This window comes from Bos taurus, chromosome 3 (genome assembly GCF_002263795.3).
Source record: "Bos taurus isolate L1 Dominette 01449 registration number 42190680 breed Hereford chromosome 3, ARS-UCD2.0, whole genome shotgun sequence".
In the NCBI taxonomy this organism is placed as follows: domain Eukaryota; kingdom Metazoa; phylum Chordata; class Mammalia; order Artiodactyla; family Bovidae; genus Bos; species Bos taurus.
Genome location: NC_037330.1, coordinates 100,900,074 through 100,920,713, shown reverse-complemented (window position 1 = coordinate 100,920,713; position 20,640 = coordinate 100,900,074). Strand labels below are relative to the sequence as shown.

Here is a 20,640-nt window from a genome sequence, read left to right as displayed (position 1 = left end):
TATGCTGAGTAATATTCCAATGTTTAGATGTACCAAAGTTTATTTATCCACTCACCTTCTGAAGGACATCTTGGTCACTTCCAAAATTTGGCAAACATGAAAAAAACTGCTATGAGCATTCCTGTACTAGTTTTTGTTGTTGTTCAGTCGCCCAGTTGTGTTCAACTCTTTGCGACTCCATGGACTGCAGCACACCAGGCCTCTCTGTCCCTTACCATCTCCCAAAGTTTGCCAAGTTCATTTTCGTTGCATCAGTGATGCTGTCCAGCCTTCTCATCCTCTGATGCCCTCTTCTCCTTCTCCCTCAATCTTTCCCAGCATCAGGGTCTTTTCTAATGAGTCGGCTCTTCACACCAGGTGGCCAAAGTATTGGAGCTTCAGCTTCAGCATCACTCCTTCCAATGAATCTTCAGGACTGATTTCCTTTAGGATTGCTGGTTTGATCTCCTTACTGTCCAAGGGACTCTCAAGATCTTCTTCAGCACCACAGTTTGAAAGCATCAATTCTTCAGTGCTCAGACTTCTTTATGGTCCCAACTCTCACATCTATACATGACTAATGGAAAACCACAGCTTTGACTATTAAGATCTTTGTCGGCAAAGTAATGTCTCTGCTTTTTAATATGTTGTCTAGGATGGTCATAGCTTTTCTTCCAAGGAGCAAGTGTCTTTTAATATCGTGGCTGCAATCACCATCTGCAGTGATTTTGGACCCCAAGAAAATGAAGTCTACCACTGTTTCCAATGTTTCCCCAACTATTAGCTATGAAGTGATGAGACCAGCTGCCATGATCTTTGTTTTCTGAATGTTGAGTTTTAAGCCAGCTTTTTTCATTCTCCTCTTTCACTTTCATCAAGAGGCTCTTTAGTTCCTCTTCACTTTCTGCCATAATGGTAGTGTCATCTGCATATATGAGGTTATTGATATTTCTCCAGGCAATCTTGATTCCAGCTTGTGCTTCATCCAGTCCAGCATTTCTTATGATGTACTCTGTACAGAAGTTAAATAAGCAGGGTGACAATTATTCAGCCTTGACATACTGCTTTTCCAATTTGGAACCAGTCTGTTGTTCCATGTCCAGTTCTAACTGTTGCTTCTTTACTTATATACAGGTTTCGTAGGAGGTAAGCAAAATGGTCTGGTATTCCCATCTCTTTCAGAATTTTCCACAATTTGTTGCTTTCCACACTGTCAAAGGCTTTAGCATAGTCAATGAAGCAGATACTTTTCTGGAATTCTCTTGCTTTTTCTATCAACAGATGTTTGCAATTTGATCTCTGGTTCCTCTGCCTTTTCTAAATCCAGCTTGCACATCTGGAAGTTCTCAGTTCATGTACTATTGAAGCCTATCTTGAAGGATTTTGATCATTACCTTGCTAGCATGTGAAATGAATGCAATTGTGGAGTAGTTTGAACATTCTTTGGCATTGCCCTTCTTTGGGGCTGGAATGAAAACTGACCTTTTCCAGTCCTGTGGCCACTGCTGAGTTTTCCAAATTTGCTGGCATATTGAGTGCAGCACGTTTAACAGATCATTGTTTAGGATTTGAAATGGCTCAGCTGGAATTCCACCACCTCCACTAGCTTTGTTCGTAATGATGCTTCCCACTTGACTCCAGGATGTCTGGCTCTAGATGAGTGATCACACCATTGTGGTTATCTGGGTCATTAAGATCTTTTTTGTATAGTTGTTCTGCGTATCCTTGTCACCTCTTCTTAGTATCTTCTGCTTATGTTAGGTCTACATTTCTGTTCTTTATTGTGCCCATCTTTGCATGAGATGTTCCCTTGGTATCTCTAATTTTCTTGAAGATTTCTGAACATAAACCCCATGATACGAAACATCTATAAGGTTACTGATGTCAGCATTATTTCTAATATCAAAAGAATGGAGATATCCCTTGTGTCCAGCCACAGATGTGGAACATAGTTTTCCAAATTCTTCCCATGTGTTTTTCTCAATGTGCCTATGTCACTCCTCCATCAAGAGGCATCCAATTCTGTTTCCCTTTAGATCTGCGAAGGCCTCATGACTTGCTTTAACCAACCAAAAGCAGTAGCAGTGACTGTGCCAGTTTTAGGGCTGGCCTAGAAAAAATGATGTCACAGTGGCAACAAGCACATATAGCACCTAGGTTTTTGTTTCTAAAAACCATTACCACTGAAAGTAACCATTCCACGGTGAATTTCAGGTCTAGGCAGGGAAGGTATCAATTTTTTTCTGGGCCATTCTACATTGCCTGAAATCAAGGATGCACTCCAAGGAAAAGTATGTTAAAAGGAGACAAGAAGAAGCTGGAAAGGACTTCCACTAGCCAAATAAATAACAATTTGAGTATCAAAAAGAAAAATGACTATGACCATAAAATATTTTTAAAAACCTATGTGTCCATAGAGATACTTCAAAAAAAGAAAAAGGGAAAAGAAAAAAAAGAAAAACCTCATTTGCCACCATTGGAGGTAACTTTTTATTACTTAAAGTCTTTATCTGAACTTTTCAGCTAAAGAGGAAAAAATTAGCACTAACAATGATGTTTTAGTAGGAACTATCTAGCACTTCTCAGGAAACACTCTCTTTGAAGAATGCTAGCTGATAAATATAAAAGGAATGATGGACTAAGAAAAAATAACTTTTCCGTAATCCACAATGAAACAATTGATTATGGCAATTGTTTATATCTGGTTAATACTCTAAATATATTAAGAACTCAAACAACTCCAGAGCAACAAATCAATTCGATTTAAAAATGGGCAAGGGCTCTGAATATACATTTTCCCAAAGACATACAAATAGACAACAGGTACATGAAGTAGTGCTCAGTATCACTAATCATCAGGGAAATACACATAAAAACCACAATGAGATATGACTTTCACCTGTTTAGAATGGTTATTATCAAACAGACAGGAAATAACAAGTGCTGGTGAGGATGGAGAGAAAAAGGAACTTTTGTATACTACTGGTGGGAATATAAGTTGGTATAGTCACCTATGGAAATAGTAGAGAAGTTCCTCAAAAAGTTAAAAATAGAACTACCATATGATTCAGCAATTCTACTTCTGGGTATACATACAAAATAGATGAAACCACTATTTCAAAGATAGGTCCAATGTTTACTGTAGCACTACTCACAATAGCCAACACACTAACATGACTGTCTGTTAATAGATGAATGGATAAAGATGTGAGATACACACCCACACACACCACACATGGTGGCATATTATTCAGTCATAAAAGAAGGAAATTCTGCCATTTGTGACAATATGGATGGAGCTTGCAGGCATTATGCTAAGTAACTAACTCGGGGGAAAAGAAACATTGTATGATTATATGTGGAATCTAAAAGAAACCAAACTCAAAGATACCAGACTGGTGGCTGCCTGGGGCAGGGTGTAGGGAAATGGATCATGATAGATTAAGTTAGAAATAAATAATAGAAACATAAGGAAAATTTCCAGTAGTTATGTATGGACGTGACAGTTGGACTATAAAGATGGCTGAGTGCCAAATAATTGATGCTTTTGTTTTTGTGTGTGTGTATGTGAAATATGTTTTTATTTATTTATTTTACTTTACAATATTGTATTGGTTTTGCCATACATCAATATGAATCCGCCACAGGTATACATGTGTTTCCCATCCTGAACCCCCAACCCCTCCCCGCACAATTGAGTATTACGCAGCCATTAAAAAGAATTGATGCTTTTGAATTGTGGTGCTGAAGAAGACTCTTGAGAGTCCTTTGAACAGCAAAGACATCAAACCTGTCAACCCTAAAGTATTCATTGGAAGGACTGAGGCTGAAACTGAAGCTCCAATACTTTGACCACTTACTACAAAGAGCCAACTCATTGGAAAAGACTGAAGATGATGGGAAAGATTGAAGGCAAAAGGAGAAGAGAGCAGCAGAGGATGAGATGGCTAGACAGACAATTAATCTCTGACTCAATGGGCATGAGTTTGAGCAAATTTCAGGAGATAGTGAAGGACAGGGAAACCTGGCATGCTGCAGTCCATGGGGTCACAAACAGTCAGATACGACTTAGTGACTGAATAATAACAGCAAGGAAAATGTCCAATCTCTTGGCACGTTTGAAAATAGAAAAACAACACAGAAAAATCAATAAAGCCAAAAGCTGGTTCTCTGGTACTAAGGCCAAACAAAATCTGAGAAAGGAAGGAAGGCAGGAAGGTAAGAAAAAAGAAGACTTGATTATTTATATAGAAACTTCCAAAGAATTTACAAAAAAATTCCTAACACTAAGTACATTTAGCAAGGACTTGGATACAGGTATAAAAATCTTGGATACAGCATACAAAAATCAATTAGATTTCTTTATATCAGGAATGTACAAATGAAAATTAAAATTTTTTTAAATATTCAATTTTAATAACTTGAAAAAAAGGAACGTTTTTGTAAACTCCTTGGGAGTTCCCATATAGACAAGCACGTCATTTTCTTTTTTCTTACCTTATTAAAAAGCAGAGACATTACTTTGCCACCAAAGGTCCATCTAGTCAAGGCTATGGTTTTTCCAGTGGTCATGTATGGATGTGAGAGTTGGACTGTGAAGAAAGCTGAGCGCCGAAGAATTGATGCTTTTGAACTGTGGTGTTGGAGAAGACTCTTGAGAGTCCCTTGGACTGCAAGGAGATCCAACCAGTCCATCCTAAAGGAGATCAGTCCTGGGTGTTCGTTGGAAGGACTGATGTTAAAGCTGAAACTCCAATACTTTGGCCACCTGATGCAAAGAGCTGACTTACTGGAAAAGACCCTGATGCTGGGAAAGATTGAGGGCAGGAGGAAAAGGGGACAAGAGAGGATGAGATGGTTGGACAGCATCACTGACTCAATGGACATGGGTTTGGGTGGACTCTGGGAGTTGGTGATGGGCAGGGAGGCCTGGTGTGCTGCAGTTCATGGGGTGGAAAAGAGTCGAACACGACTGAGCAACTTCCTTCCTTCCTTCCTTCCTTTCTCTGATTTTGTTTGGCCTTAATACCAGAGAACCAGCTTTTGGCTTTACTGATTTTTTTCTATTTGTTTTTCTATTTTCAAACTTGCCAAAAGAGAAAATTTTCCTTGTTTTTCAAAAATATCCAATTATAACAACTTTAAAATAGGTGTATAAGCCTAACAAAACATTTACAGAATCTGTATGCTGAAAACTATGAAGAGTGATGAAAGAAATCCAGGAAAATGTAAATAAATAGAGATATTGTGTTTATAGATTAAATATGCAACAAAGTAAAGATTTCAATTTTTCCAAATCCGATATATAGGCTTGCTGTTGCTCTTTGTTTAACTGCTGAGTCGTGGTCAACTCTGTGATCCCATGGACTGTAGCCCATCAGGCTCCTCTGTCCTCCTCCTCCTCCTACTTTTGCAGGCAAGAATACTGGAATGGGTTGCCATTTCCTTCTCCAGGGCATCTTCCAGACACAGGGACTGAACCCAGGTATCCTGCTTTGGTAAAGACAGATTCTTTACCAAAAGACAGATTCTTTATCACTTTACTAAAGTGGTAAAGACAGACTCTTTACCACTGAGCCACCAAAAAAATTCTTTTGTTGATATTTTGACTTGTATTATATAGGCTTGTATATATAGGCTATATAGGCTTAATATAATACAAGTCAAAATATCAGCAAAAACTTTTAAAATATATATATTGATTCTAAAAGGAACTGGAATAGTTTAAAATAATTCTAAAAGATAAGAATAAAGTTAGAAGAATCACAATGATTTCAAGACTTACTATAAAGCTATACTAATAAAGATTGTGTGATAACAGTAAAAGGATTGACACATAAATCAATGAAAGAGAACAGAGTCTTGAAATAGACTTATGCAAATATTACCAACTGATTTTTGGTGAAGATTTAAAAGTATTTTGTGGATAAAGACAGTCTTTTCAACATACAGGGTTGGACACGGAACATCTATATGCAAAAAAAAAAAGTAATCTAAATATCATATTTTGTATAGAATTAACTCAAAATGGATTACAGACTGAAAGGAAAAATGTAAAAATAGAATATGTTTAGAATAAGACATAGCAGAAGATCTTTGTGACCTGGGGTTAGGCAAAGGCTTTTTTTTTTCCCCAACTCATTTCTTTACTCAAGTACAGTTGATTTACAATGTTATGTTAGTTTCTTCTGTACAGCAAAGTGACTCAGTTATACACATATATACATTCTTTTTAATATTCTTTTCCATTATGGTTTATCCCAGGACGTTGAATATAGATCCCTGTGTTTACAGTAGGACCTTATTGCTCAGCCACTGTATATGAAGGAGTTTTTAGACATGTCAGCAAAAGCACAATCCACAAAAGAAAAAGCTGATAAGTTAGACTTCATTAATATTAAAAACCTTTGCTCTACCAGAGATACTGTTAAAAGGATGTAAAAAACAAGCAAGAGATTGGGAGGTGATATCTGCAAAGCATATATCCAATAAAGGACTTGTATCCAGAATACACAGCAAACTCTCAAAATTCAAATTAAGTAAACAAAGAGTCTAATTTAAAACTAGAAAAAAAAAAAAAAAGGAAAAAAATAAATAAATAAAACTAGGCAAAAGATTTGGACACATCCCCAAAGAAAACATGTAAATGACAAGTAGGCACATGAAAAGATGTTCAACATCATTAGCCCTCAAAGAACTGCAAATTAAAACAATAACACTTCGATATATATTTATGAGAATGGAGAAAATCAAAATAATGACAAGATAAAACAACAAACAAAGACAAAACAAGTAAAAAATTTTAAAATTGACAATACTAAGTGTTGGTGAGGATGCAGACTGGGACATTCATTCACTGAAGGCAGGAATGCAAAATGGTACAGGCATCCTGGAAGAGCACATGGCAGTTTCTTCAGTTCAGTTCAGTCACTCAGTCATGTCTGACTCTTTGCGACCCCATGAATAGGAGCATGCCAGGCCTCCCTGTCCATCACCAACTCCTGGAGTTCACTCAGACTCACATCCATCGAGTCGGTGATGCCATCCAGCCATCTCATCCTCTGTCATCCCCTTCTCCTCCTGCCCCCAATCCCTCCCAGCATCAGAGTCTTTTCCAATGGGTCCACTCTTCGCATGAGGTGGCCAAAGTACTGAGTTTCAGCTTTAGAATCAGTTCTTCCAATGAACACCCAGGACTGGTCTCTTTTAGAATGGACTGGTTGGATCTCCTTGCAGTCCAAGGGACTCTCAAGAGTCTTCTCCAACACCATAGTTCAAAAGCATCAATTCTTAGGCACTCAGCTTTCTTCACAGTCCAACTCTCACGTCCATACATGACCACTGGAAAAACCATAGCCTTGACTAGATGGACCTTTGTTGGCACAGTAATGTCTCTGCTTTTGAGTATGCTATCTAGGTTGGTCATAACTTTCCTTCCAAGCGTCTTTTAATTTCATGGCTGCAATCACCATCTGCAGTGATTTTGGAGCTCAAAATCTGGAGCCCAGAAAAATATAGTCTGACACTGTTTCCACTGTTTCCCCATCTATTTCCCATGAAGTGATGGGACCAAATGCCATGATCTTAGTTTTCTGAATGTTGAGCTCTAAGTCAACTTTTTCACTCTCCTCTTTCACTTTCATCAAGAGGCTTTTTAGTTCCTCTTCACTTTCTGCCATAAGGGTGGTGTCATCTGCATATCTGAGGTTATTGATATTTCTCTAGGCAATCTTGATTCCAGCTTGTGCTTCTTCCAGCCCAGCGTTTCTCATGATGTACTCTGCATAGACGTTAAATAAGCAGGGTGACAATATACAGCCTTGATGTACTCCTTTTCCTATTTGGAACCAGTCTGTTGTTCCATGTCCAGTTCTAACTGTTGCTTCCTGACCTGCATATAGGTTTCTCAAGAGGCAGGTCAGGTGGTCTGGTATTCCCATCTCTTTCAGAATTTTCCACAGTTTATTGTGATCCACACAGTTAAAGGCTTTGGCATACTCAATAAAGCAGAAATAGATGTTTTTCTGGAACTCTCTTGCTTTTTCCATGATCCAGCGGACATTGGCAATTTGATCTCTGGTTCCTCTGCCTTTTCTAAAACCAGCTTGAACATCTGGAAGTTCACGGTTCACATATTGCTGAAGCCAGGCTTGGAGAATTTTGAGCATTAGTTTACTAGTGTGTGAGATGAGTGCAATTGTGCGGTACTTTGAGCATTCTTTGGCATTGCCTTTCTTTGGGATTGGAATGAAAACTGACCTTTTCCAGTCCTGTGGCCACTGCTGAGTTTTCCAAATGTGCTGGCATATTGAGTGTAGCACTTTCAGAGCATCATCTTCCAGGATTTGAAATAGCTCAACTGGAATTCCATCACCTCCATTAGCTTTGTTCGTAGTGATACTTTCTAAGGCCCACTTGACTTCACATTCCAGGATGTCTGACTCTAGGTTACTGATCACACCATCGTGATTATCTGGGTCGTGAAGATCTTTTTTGTTTCTTATAAACCCAGAAATCCCTCTCCTGGGATTTCTCCCTGGAGAATGAAAACTTTTGTTATACAAAACCTGATTATCAGTGTTTATAGCAGTTCTGTTCATAGTTGCCCAAAACAACTCAAACTGGAAAACAATTCAAAAGTCCTTTACACCAGGTGAATGGATAAACAATTTGTGGTACTTCCATACAAAGGATATTACTCAGCAATAAGAAGGAAGAAACAAAAGATACATGCAACAATTTAGAGGAATAGCAAAGGTATTATGCTGAGTAAAAGAAACCAGTCTAGAAAAGTTACATACTGTATAGTTCCATTCATATGACATTCTCTAAAAGATGAAATTATAATGATGGAGAACAGCAAAGGTTTCCAAGCGATAAAGGTCTGACTATAAAGAGATGACGTGAGGAAGATTTTCAGGGTGATAGAATTGTTCTGTATCCTGATTATGGTACTGATTACACAAATCTATACAGGTGTATACATCTATGCTTGCCCCTTGGAAGAAAATCTGACAAACCTAGACAGTGCATCAAAAAGCAGAAACATTACTTTGCCAACAAAGGTGCATCTAGTCAAAGCTATGGTTTTTCCAGTAGTCATGTATGGATGTTAGAGTTGGACTATAGAGAAAACTGAGTGCTGAAGAACTGATGCTTTGAACTGCAGTGTTGGAGAAGACTCTTGAGAGTCCCTTGGACTGCAGGGAGATCAAACCAGTCAATCCTTAAAAAATCAGCTCTGAATATTTATTGGAAGGACTGATGCTGAAGCTGAAACTCCAATACATTGGCGACCTGATATGAAGAACTGACTCTTCACATCAGGAAAGACCCTGCTGCTGGGAAAGACAGAAGGCAGGAGAAGGGGACAACAGAAGATGAGATGGTTGGATGGCATCACCAACTCAATGGAAGTAAGTTCCAGGAGTTGGTTACGGACAGGGAAGCCTGGCGTGCTGTAGTCCATGGAGTTGCAAAGAGTCGGACACGACTGTGACTAAACTGAACTAATACATGTGTTAAAATTCATAGAACTGTACACATCAAAAGAAAAGAATAGTTTGGTTTTTTACAGTGTGATTTTTTAAAAAACACTTTTCAAAGTTGAGGGACAAAAGAGAGGAAGAAGAGAGAAGAGCAACTGAACATCAAAGGAGAAATTTCAACTAAGAGAGCAGAGTATCTTGGAAACCTTGTGAAGAATATCAGTCAAAGATGAGGGCGTAATCTATATCAAATATTACTGATAATCAAGTTAGACAAGGACTAAGAAATGACAACTAGTAATGTAGAGGTCATCAGTGACTCTGATGAGAATACAATTGGAATAAGATGGTCAACACTGGCTGAAATGGGTTTAAGAAAAAAATGGGAGGAGGGAAATTAGAGTTAACAAGTACAGAGCATGGGAAAGAAATAGGACAATAGCTGACAGAAGTTAGCAGAGCTAAGAGAAGATAATTTTTTTAAGAATCAAGAAATAAAAGTATGTTTATATGCTGATGTGTGTGTGCTCAGTTGCTTCATTTGTGTCTGACTCTGTGTTACCCCATGGACTGTAGCCCACCAGGCTCCTCTGTCCATGCAATTTTCCCAGCAAGAATACCAGAGTGGGTTGCCATGCCCTCCTCCAAGGGATCTTCCTGACCCAGGGACAGAACTCCCTTCTTCTGTGTCTCCTGCATCGCAGGCAGGTTCTTAATCGCTGAGCCACCGGGGAAGTCCTTATAGGCTAATGTGAATATCCAGTAGAGAATGAAAAGTGGATGTGGTCCAAATTATTTTGCATACAGCTTTTTTTCAGCACTTACACTGTAACTAATTGTTTACACACATTCCATATGGTAAACATAAAGTCTGAAAACAGGAAAATATACCTTTCATCAAGGACTTCTTGGATCTTTTTTAATTGGAGTATAATTCCTTTGTACTTAGATCTTAAAAATATATATATAAGTATAAAATAAAAGTATCTATGTTTCTAGATCTTACAGACAACATACAAACACAGATGCAAATGTACATAGTCATGGTGATTACAAGTTCCTTGAGGATAACTATTATATCTTACTCATTTTTTTAGTCCTAGTCCCTATGAACAGAGTCAGTATTCAATTAAAAATATTTGCTGAATGGATTTATAGTACATAATAAGTCAGTTAGACTTTTTTTTTTTTTTTTAAGATTCAACTCTATGGGTACTCTATAATAAATCAACTTATTTTCCTATGAATATCCAACACAGCACAAAATAACTCCCTGATTTTCCTGATCAATCCTGACCCATATGACCCTTGGTCCTATGCCTGCAACCCACATTTTTTGTATTAACTCTGAACTTAGCCAAATTCTTCTATCACTGCTAAAAAATATACTTTTATTATAAATGTTCCACGGTTTCCCTAATGTCCCAATGGGCACCAATGACAAGTTCTAAATAACAAATGATATCACTTTTAATAAAAAAGGAAAAACATTATCACCTTCAAAAAGGGCTAAATATTATACCTCAAAACTTAAATTTTGAAAGTGTGGAATCCTAATTCAAAACATAACTAGAATTCTACGTAGATTCCAGTTTAAATGAAATGTCATATTAATTTAAGAAACAATTTTCCCATATAAAACCCCCTCCAGTTACCACAAGGGAGAAAAATGTATATGTATACATGCTGCAACTTGCCATGTTCACTAGAAAATGTACAATTATCACCATAAGAGAGGTTTCTGCTTTGCAGAACTCTACTGTGCATTCAAAAATAGTTCTAAGAAAAGTCTCTAATCTCTCCCATTGTTAGTCAAGTGGTTTATACATGCAAAAAAAAAATGAAAATCAGCTAGATGCATATACTATGGGAAGGGAAAAATGAGGAAAGAAATCACCTAAACAACTCTTACTTTTCTCCTTTCCAAAAATCCCTTATTATTACCCCCTTTCCTCATTCTTCCCTCCAAAAAGGAAAAAAAAGCCAGGATCCTTGCCAAACCCCACAAAAACCCTTAGGCCTCTCTCAAGCATGCAAATGTAATTTTCTACCCAGACAACACACTCTCTTTTTAATGAACTCCAAAAACAATCTGTGAATGCCCACAGAAGAGAAAAGAGGAAAATTGCAATGAAAGAAAATACAAACAGAGAGATGTGGGGGAGGGTCAAGATGGATATGGCAAGTCCAGAGTTTAAATAGACATAAAAGATAATGAAGGTGAAAGGACTGTAATCAAATAAAATGGTCTGCAGGCTGTCATTTCATACAAATTAGAGTCAGAGAAATATATGAATATTCACTTGAATAAAAATCATTCATTATAGGAGTGGCCCTTCAAGTAAAAGGATCCCTGTCAAGGCCCAATGTGGCTGTCATTCTTTGTTCCATTTTGTAACTAAAAAACAAAAACAAAAATAACTGTGTAGAGATGAAAGAGAAAAAAATAATAATTTTTCATATGCACCCACCTCTGAAACAGTCAAGAGCAGGAGCAAATTTCTTCATGACACAGCCAAATAATATGTCAAAATTAGATATTCAAAGAATGTTAATAAATGACAAGAGACACTTCAGTCAGTCACATGATTCCGATCCCTGCAGATGCACATTATGATTCAGATTTGAATAGCAAACAGAGTAGGCCACAGGGCAGGGTGGGAGGACTTGAAGAAAGACACAATGCAAAAGGTCATCAAAATGAAAACTGTCTTCTTGCCTCAAAATTTGAAGAGAAGTTTTACTGAAAAAAAAAAAAAAAAGCTTTAAACCAATTGAGGCTGAAATAATTACAACATTTTATGATCTAACCTCTTAATGATGAATAGAATTCTTCTCCCTGCTTAAGGATCAAATTGGTTGGGCTCTACACTTGTCTGGCACCATGCTGTGGGCTATTTCCTTTAATATATAACCAATCAAAGACGTATTCAGGCTTTTGTGAGACCCAAAGCTTTGCTAATTGCATATCCTAGAGCATCATGAGGTTTTTCTAAAAGGAAGCAGACAAAGCGATATACAGTGATAGCCTCCCTTGGATAGGTGATATTCAGTAGACCCTTTCTCAAAGGTAGATAAGGAAACCTTTTATAATACACCAAATAGACAATTTTCTTTATAATATCTGTAGTACTTGTCTTATAATATTTATACTAATTTTTTTCCTCCCTTCAATTTATATCAACATACTTCAAGGTCACAGATGCTTAGGGGAGTGACAAAAGAAAACAAACTCTTCAAAATATGTAACTGTTAAAATACATAACAAAATACATAATTCACTGGAAAAGACTCTGATGCTGGGAAAGACTGAAGGCAGGAGGAGAAGGGGAAGATAGAGGATAAAATGGTTGGATAGCATCACTGACTCAATACACATGAGTTTGAGCAAGCCCAGGGAGTTGGTGATAGACAGGGAGGCCTGGCGTGCTGCAGTCCATGGGGTCGCAAAGAATTGGACGCAACTGAGTCCTGGGTGTTCTTTGGAAGGAATGATGCTAAAGCTGAAACTCCAGTACTTTGGCCACCTCATGCGAAGAGTTGACTCATCGGAAAAGACCCTGATGCTGGGAGGGATTGGGGGCAGGAGGAGAAGGGGACGACAGAGGATGAGATGGCTGGATGGCATCACCGACTCGATGGACATGAGTTTGAGTGAACTCCGGGAGATGGTGATGGACAGGGAGGCCTGGCGTGCTGTGATTCATGCGGTCACAAAGAGTCAGACATGACTGAGAGACTGAACTGAACTGAGCAAATGAACTGAACTGAACTGAATATTATATTGTATTGATACACCACAATTTATTAATTAGTTGGTGGACATTGAGTTGTTTCCACCTTTCAGCCATTATGAATAATACTGATATATAAACATTTTTGTACAAGTCTCTGGGTAGACATATATTTTCATTTCTCTTGGGTGTATGCTGAGGAGTGGAATTGCTGGTTCATATGGTAATTCTGTTTTCAACTTTTAGGGAACTGCCAAATTGTTTTCTATAGCTGCTCTAACATTTTATGTTTCCAACAATGTACAGGGGTTCCTATTTTATCAGGTCCTCTCAGCACTTGTTATCATCCATTGTTTTGATTATAATCATCATAGTGGTATGAAGTGGTATCTCACTGTGGTTTTGATCTACATTTTATTAATGGTTGATGATATTAAACATCTTTTTATGAGCTTATTGGTCATTTATATATCTTCTTTATGGTAGCTTTTCTATGATAGCCTAAAAGTTATTATATCAATTTGTGCTTTAACATGATTTATCTGGGAAAGTGAACAAAATACTGATTTGTAAAGAATGTTATAAATTTGAAACATATTTATTACAAAGATACATGTCATTTTTCAATATAAACAAATATTTAACTCTATTTTCTGTACTCTCATGTGAGTGCCCTGGATGATGCACTTGTTATAAATAAATGAAAGTAAGACTTAATTTGTACAATACTGTTTTTTATGTTCTTTCATTCTTAAAGTCTTGATTTAATTTGGTACCCTAATATACTCTGTTAGGAAGGTTTTAAAAGGCTATATGATCAATCTCATATAGATATTGCTGTGTAGTATGTGCCAATATGTACAATTACTTTCACCAATAAATCATAAATTTAACAATAGTAGAGTGTTTATGTATACCTTGTATGGTCGTTCCATAAAGATTTAAGTTAAATTGTATATTCAGTTGATGACTTTTATCATTAAGCCTAATAAAGTAGTATTAGCTTTCAGTAAGTTCTTATAGATTATTGTGTTTTTAATAGTTGTTGTTCAGTCGCTGAATTGTGTCAGTTCTTCATATCAGGTGGCCAAAGTGTTGGAGCTTCAGATTCAGGATCAGTCCTTCTAATGAATATTCTGGACTGACTTCCTTTAGGATGGACTGGTTAGATCTCCTTGCAGTCCAAGGGACTCTCAAGGGTCTTCTCCAACACTACAGTTCAAAAACATCAATTCTTCAGTGCTCAGCTTTCCTTATGGTCTAATTCTCACATCCATACATGACTACTGGAAAAACCATAGCTTTGACTAGATGGACCTGTATCGGCAAAGTAACGCCTCTGCTTTTTAATATACTGTCTAGGTTGGTCATAGCTTTTCTTCCAAGGAGCAAGCATCTTTTAATTTCATGGCTGCAGTGATTTTGGGGCCCAAGAAAATAAAGCTGGTCACTGTTTCCAATGTCACCCCATCTATTTGCCATGAAGTGATGGGACCAGATGCCATGATATTAGTTTTCTGAATGGTGAGATTTAAGCCAGGTTTTTTCCTTTCCCCCTTCTGAGGCATTTTATTTGTATGTATTACATCCCTAGAAAAAGAATCCAAAGATTTTCCCTCCTGCATGTTTTCATCTTGCTTCTTCATTGTCCATGATGCCAGCTGAGGTTGTCAGTACAATGAAATCAAACTGATGGGATGGGAGCAGGTTATTCTGCCATTTTTCTAGATCTTTGAGTTGTACATCAAATATGGGGCTGATCACTCCACACTTATTTAGCCTGCCTGTGAGGTTCACAACAATATTCCCAGCTCTGTGATCATCAATGATTTCAAATTCGCTAATGTAACCATGATTCATCATCAGTTAGAAACCCAATGATGATTTTGGAGCACAGCGTAATAAGGACCTGGCATTTGCCTCTCTTTTCAGCATTCTTGATACTCTTGAGAGCATCAGCCAGGACATTCATGTGCACCATTCAGCACGGAAAGATGGCAGAAAGAGCTAAGCCAGCTTTTTCACTCTCCTCTTTCACTTTCATCAAGAGATTCTTCAGTTCCTCTTTGCTTTCTGCCATAAGGGTGGTGTTATCTGCATATGTGAGGTTATAGATATTTCTCCCAGCAATCTTGATTCCAGCTTGTGCTTCATCCATCCTGGCTTTTTGCATGATGTACTCTGCATAGAAGTTAAATAAGCAGGGTGACAATATATAGTCTTGACATACTCCTCTCTCAATTTGGAACCAGTCTGTTGTTCCATGTCCAGTTCTAACTGTTGCTTCTTGACCTGCATACAGATTTCTCAGAAGGCAGGTAAGATGGTCTGGTATTCCCATCTCTTTAAGAATTTTCAAATACACTACTGGAGAAGGGTGGAGAAATAACTCCAGAAAGAATGAAGAGATGGAGCCAAAGCGAAAACAACACCAACTCTTTGTGACCCCATGGAATGTACAGTTCGTGGAATTCTCCAGACCAGAATACTGGAGTGGGTAGCTGTTCCCTTCTCCAGGGGATCTTCCCAACCCAAGGACTGAAGCCAGGTCTCCTGCATTGCAGATGGATTCTTTACCAGTTGAGACACCAGGGAACCCCAAGAATACTGGAGTGGGTAGCCTATCCCTTCTCCAGCAGATCTTTCTGACCCAGGAATCTCCCGCATTGCAGACAGATTCTTTACCAACTGAGTTACTAGGGATGCCCAACATAATATTATTCAGCCATAAAAAGACAGAATGCTACAACTGGGATGAACCTTGAAAACGTTAAGAGAAAGAAACCAGACACAAAAGGCCACATATCGGAGAGAATGATCACAACAGGGAAATTAGGAGAAATATCTGAGTTTGTGGGAAATAACTGGCTACACACACACATTCAGTTTGGGGTGGAAGAGAGGCATCCAAACAAACACCTTTGTTTCTGTCTCTAAAATAATAACAACCATATTTATTGATTACTTGCAGTGAGCCAGACTCTACTAAATCTTTACATATGTTATTACAGCTGGTGTGATCTGCATTATAAAACCCAAAGTGAAAATGCAGTCTCTTATTCTCTAATTTAAATTTAAGGCAACCCAAGTCCCTATATGCTATATTCAGCAGAATATCACCCGTTCTCAGGCTTCCAAGGTGGCACAGTTGGTAAAGAATCTGCCTCCCAATCCAGGAGATCCAAGAGACACAACTTCAAACCCGAGAAGATCCCCTTGAAGAGGAAATGGCAACCCACTCCAGTATTCTTGCCTGAAAAATTACATAGATAGCGGAGGCTGGCAGGCTACAGTCTGCAAAGAGTTGGACACAATTGAGCATATACACATGCATGCATGCACACACCCTTTGCCATGTAATAGCTGAGTACAAGCATTTCCCTTTCCACTGTATTGTCTGAAAGCTTCAAAGATACACCTTCTATTTAGAATGAACAAACCCTTATTCCTACTTCTAATCCCAGAGGAATCTTGGTGACTGTAAGTTCAGTTCAGTCACTCAGTCGTGTCCAACTCTTTGCAACCCCATGGACTGCAGCATGCCAGGCCTCCCTGTCCATCACCAACCCCCAGAGTTTACCCAAACTCATGTCCATTGAGTTGGTGATGCCATCCAACCATCTCATCCTCTGTCGTCCCCTTCTCCTCCCACTTTCAATCCTTCCCAGCATCAGGGTCTTTTCAAATGAGTCAACTCTTCACATGAGGTGGCCAAAATATTAGAGTTTCAGCTTTAGCATCAGTCCTTCCAAAGAAATCCCAGGACTGATCTCCTTTAGAATGGACTGTTTGGATCTCCTTGCAGTCCAAGGGACTCTCAAGAGTCTTCTCCAACACCACACTTAAAAAGCATCAATTCTTCGGTGCTCAGCCTTCTTCACAGTCCAACTCTCACATCCATACATGACCACAGGAAAAACCATAGCCTTGACTAGACGGACCTTTGTTGGCAAAGTAATGTCTCTGCTTTTTAATATGCTGTCTAGGTTGGTCATAACTTTTCTTCCAAGGAGCAAGCACCCTTTAATTTCATGGCTGCAGTCACCATGAGCAGTGATTTTGGAGCCCCCAAAAATAAAGTCTGTCACTGTTTTCACTGTTTCCCCATCTATTTGCCATGAAGTGATGAGACCAGATGCCATGATCTTAGTTTTCTGAATGTTGAGTTTTAAGCCAGCTTTTTCATTCTCCTCTTTCACTTTCATCAAGAGGTTCCTTAGTTCTTCTTCACTTTCTGCCACAAGTGTGGTGTCAGCTGCATATCTGAGGTTATTGATATTTCTCCCGGCAATCTTGATTCCAGCTTGTGTACAGCCTTGACTTACTTCTTTTCTGATTTGGAACCAGTCTGTTGTTCCATGTTCAGTTCTAACTGTTGCTTCTTGACCCGCATACAGATTTTTCAGGAGGCAGGTCAGGTGATCTGGTATTATCATCTCTTTCAGAATTTTCCACAGTTTGTTGTGATCCACACAGTCAAAGGCTTTGGCATAGTCAATAAAGCAGAAGTAGATGTTTTTCTGGAACTCTCTTGCTTTTTCGATGATCCAGGGGATGTTGGCAATTTGTTCTCTGGTTCCTCTGCCTTTTCTAAATCCAGCTGGAATATCTGGAAGTTCTCGGTTCACATACTATTGAAGCTTGGCTTGGAGAATTTTGAGCATTATCTTACTAGCGTGTGAGATGAGTGCAATTGTGCGGGAGTTTGAGCATTATTTGACATTGCCTTTCTTTGGGACTGGAATGAAAACTGACCTTTTGCAGTCCTGTGGCCACTGCTGAGTTTTCCAAATTTGCTGGCATATTGAGTGCAGCACTTTCACAGTATCCTATTTTAGGATTTGAAATAGCTCACCTGGAATTCCATCACCTCCACTAGCTTTGTTCGTAGTGATGCTATCTAAGGCCCACTTGACTTTGCATTCCAGGATGTCTGGCTCTAGGTGAGTGATCACGCCATCGTGGTTATCTGGGTCATGAAGATCTTTTTTGTATAGTTCTTCTGTGTATTCTTGCCACCTCTTCTTAATATCTTCTGCTTCTGTTGGGTCCGTGCCATTTCTGTCCTTTATTGTGCCCAACTTTGCATGAAAATTTCTCTTGGTATCTCTAATTTTTTTGAAGAGATCGCTAGTCTTTCCCATTCTATTGTTTCCCTCTATTTCTTTGCATTGATCATTGAGGAAGGCTTTCTTATCTCTCCTCGCTATTCTCTGGAACTCTGCATTCAAATGGGTATATCTTTCCTTTTCTCCTTTGCCTTTCTCTTCTCTTCTTTTCATAGCTATTTGTAAGGCCTCCTCAGACAACCATTTTGCCTTTTGCATTTTTACTGGTGGTTAGTATTTTACAAATCTGTCAGTAGCAGAACTTCCCTGGTGATCCAGGGGCTAAGATTTCAAGCTCCCAATGCAGGGGTCAAGGTTTGATCCCTCATCAGGAACTAGATCCCACATGCTGCAACTAATGGTTCAAATGCTGCACCTAAAGATCCCTCATGCCACAACTAAGACCCGGTGCCACCAAATAAATAAATAAATAATTTAAAAAATCTATTAAGAGCAATTAAGGAAAACATCCAGCACTCTATGTACTCTAGATAAAACACCTAAACTTCCCCATCACTATTCGCAGGATAAACAGAAAGAACCATGGATTGTGCGTGATCCTAGCAAGACTCCTGATCCTCCTATTGCTCAACATTCACAGCTTCAACTAATTGCCATGAGACCTTCAGGACTAATCACACAATGCCCTTTATGCCTCACCACTTCAAGAAGTCCAGAGCTTGTAGGTCATTCCTCAATGCCCAGATAGTAATCCCTGTCTCCATGGGCAATGAGACAATTCTCCATATGCCTCAGCACCACTTATTCCCCTTCCCTGCTTTATTTTTCTGCACAGCACTTGCTACCACCTGCTATTTAACTGTCTGTATTCTGACTCTTAAATATAAGTTCTGTGAGTACAGAGATTTTTTTTTGTCTGTTTTGTTTATCGCTGTAACTCCAGAACCTAGAATAGTCCCTGGTTACTGGTAGAGCTCAATGAATATGTGCAGAATAAATGGATAGATACTTGTTAATTCAGTCAAAAAATATTTGCTGCTGCTGCTAAGTCACTTTAGTTGTGTCCGACTCTGTGCAACCCCATAGACGGCAGCCCACCAGGCTCCCCAGTCCCTGGGATTCTCCAGGCAAGAACACTGGAGTGGAGCACCTATAATACATCCCTAGGATTCATTAGTGAACAAAAAAGGCATGGTCCCAATCCTGAGGAAGCTTACAGTTTGGGGGAAAGATGACATTAAACAAATACCTCATAATTATTCATAATTATGAGAAATGCTCTGAAGGACAGGATATGTAAAAGGGAGAACTAATCTAGTGGGATATGAATGAGGATTCCAAGCTAGAACCTGAAGAAATATATTTAAGCAAAGACTAAAAAAAAGGTAGGAATCAGGTGAGCAAATTTGGAGGAGGAAATGGCAACCCACTCCAGTATTCTTGCCTGGAGAACCCCATGGACAGAGGAGCCTGGTGGGCTACAGTCCATAGGGTCGCAAAGAGTTGGACACAACTGAGCACACCACTACCACCAGGTGAGCAAATTAGAGCAAATGAAGATTCCAGATAAAAAGACTGTGCCAAGACCCTAAAACAGAACATAGCTGCTTGTTTAGCAGCTTTGTTAAGAAAAAATTATATGTAACAAATTACATGTATTTAAAGTATACAATAGGTTATGTTTTGATTAAGTTTTACATAAGTTTTAACAAACATACGTGAAACCATCATCACAATTAAGATAATGAACATATCCATCTCTACCTTGGCACATAATAATCTGTATTTACTTAACTAATATTTATTGGTACCTAACCATGCGTCAGGCCCTGAATAAACATTGGTATATGATCCCAGCCCTTCGGTATTTAAAGATCAATACATATCTAGCTCAAGGAAGCAAAAGAAAGCCAGTGTAACAATGGAAAAGTAGGCAGAGCCATACTTTAAAGAATATGTAACATATATGTGGCTAACCATTATAATACATAGTTATTTAAGCTTCTTGACACTCTGCATTTAAGGTGATATTTATAAACCAAAAATTTCAATGAAGTTAGTTTTTTAAGTATCTTTTAGACATTACAGTTTGTATCTATTTAGTATGTCTAACTTTTAAAAAAATGTGTGCATCTGTCATTTTAAAATTTCAGGATGATAGAGTAATACTTAGTAAGTTTTCACTTATATATATTTTATTAAAAGACATTATAAATAGGTGGTGATGACCTTGGCTTCCCAGGTGGCACAGTGGTCAAGAATTCGACTGGCAATGCAGAAGATACATGTTCAATTCCTAGGTCAGGAAAATCCCCTGGAGCAGGAAATGGCAAGCCACTTCAGTATTCTTACCTGGAAAATCCCATGGAC

At 38.5% G+C, this 20,640-nt stretch overlaps 1 protein-coding gene and 1 pseudogene across 1 annotated transcript in view; both read right to left on the bottom strand.

Moving 5' to 3' along the window:
* The window catches only part of ZSWIM5 (zinc finger SWIM-type containing 5), a 158,931-nt gene that overhangs the window by 89,318 nt on the left and 48,973 nt on the right, over nt 1-20,640 (bottom strand).
* LOC132344921 (small ribosomal subunit protein uS8-like) lies at nt 7,219-16,813 on the bottom strand (annotated as a pseudogene).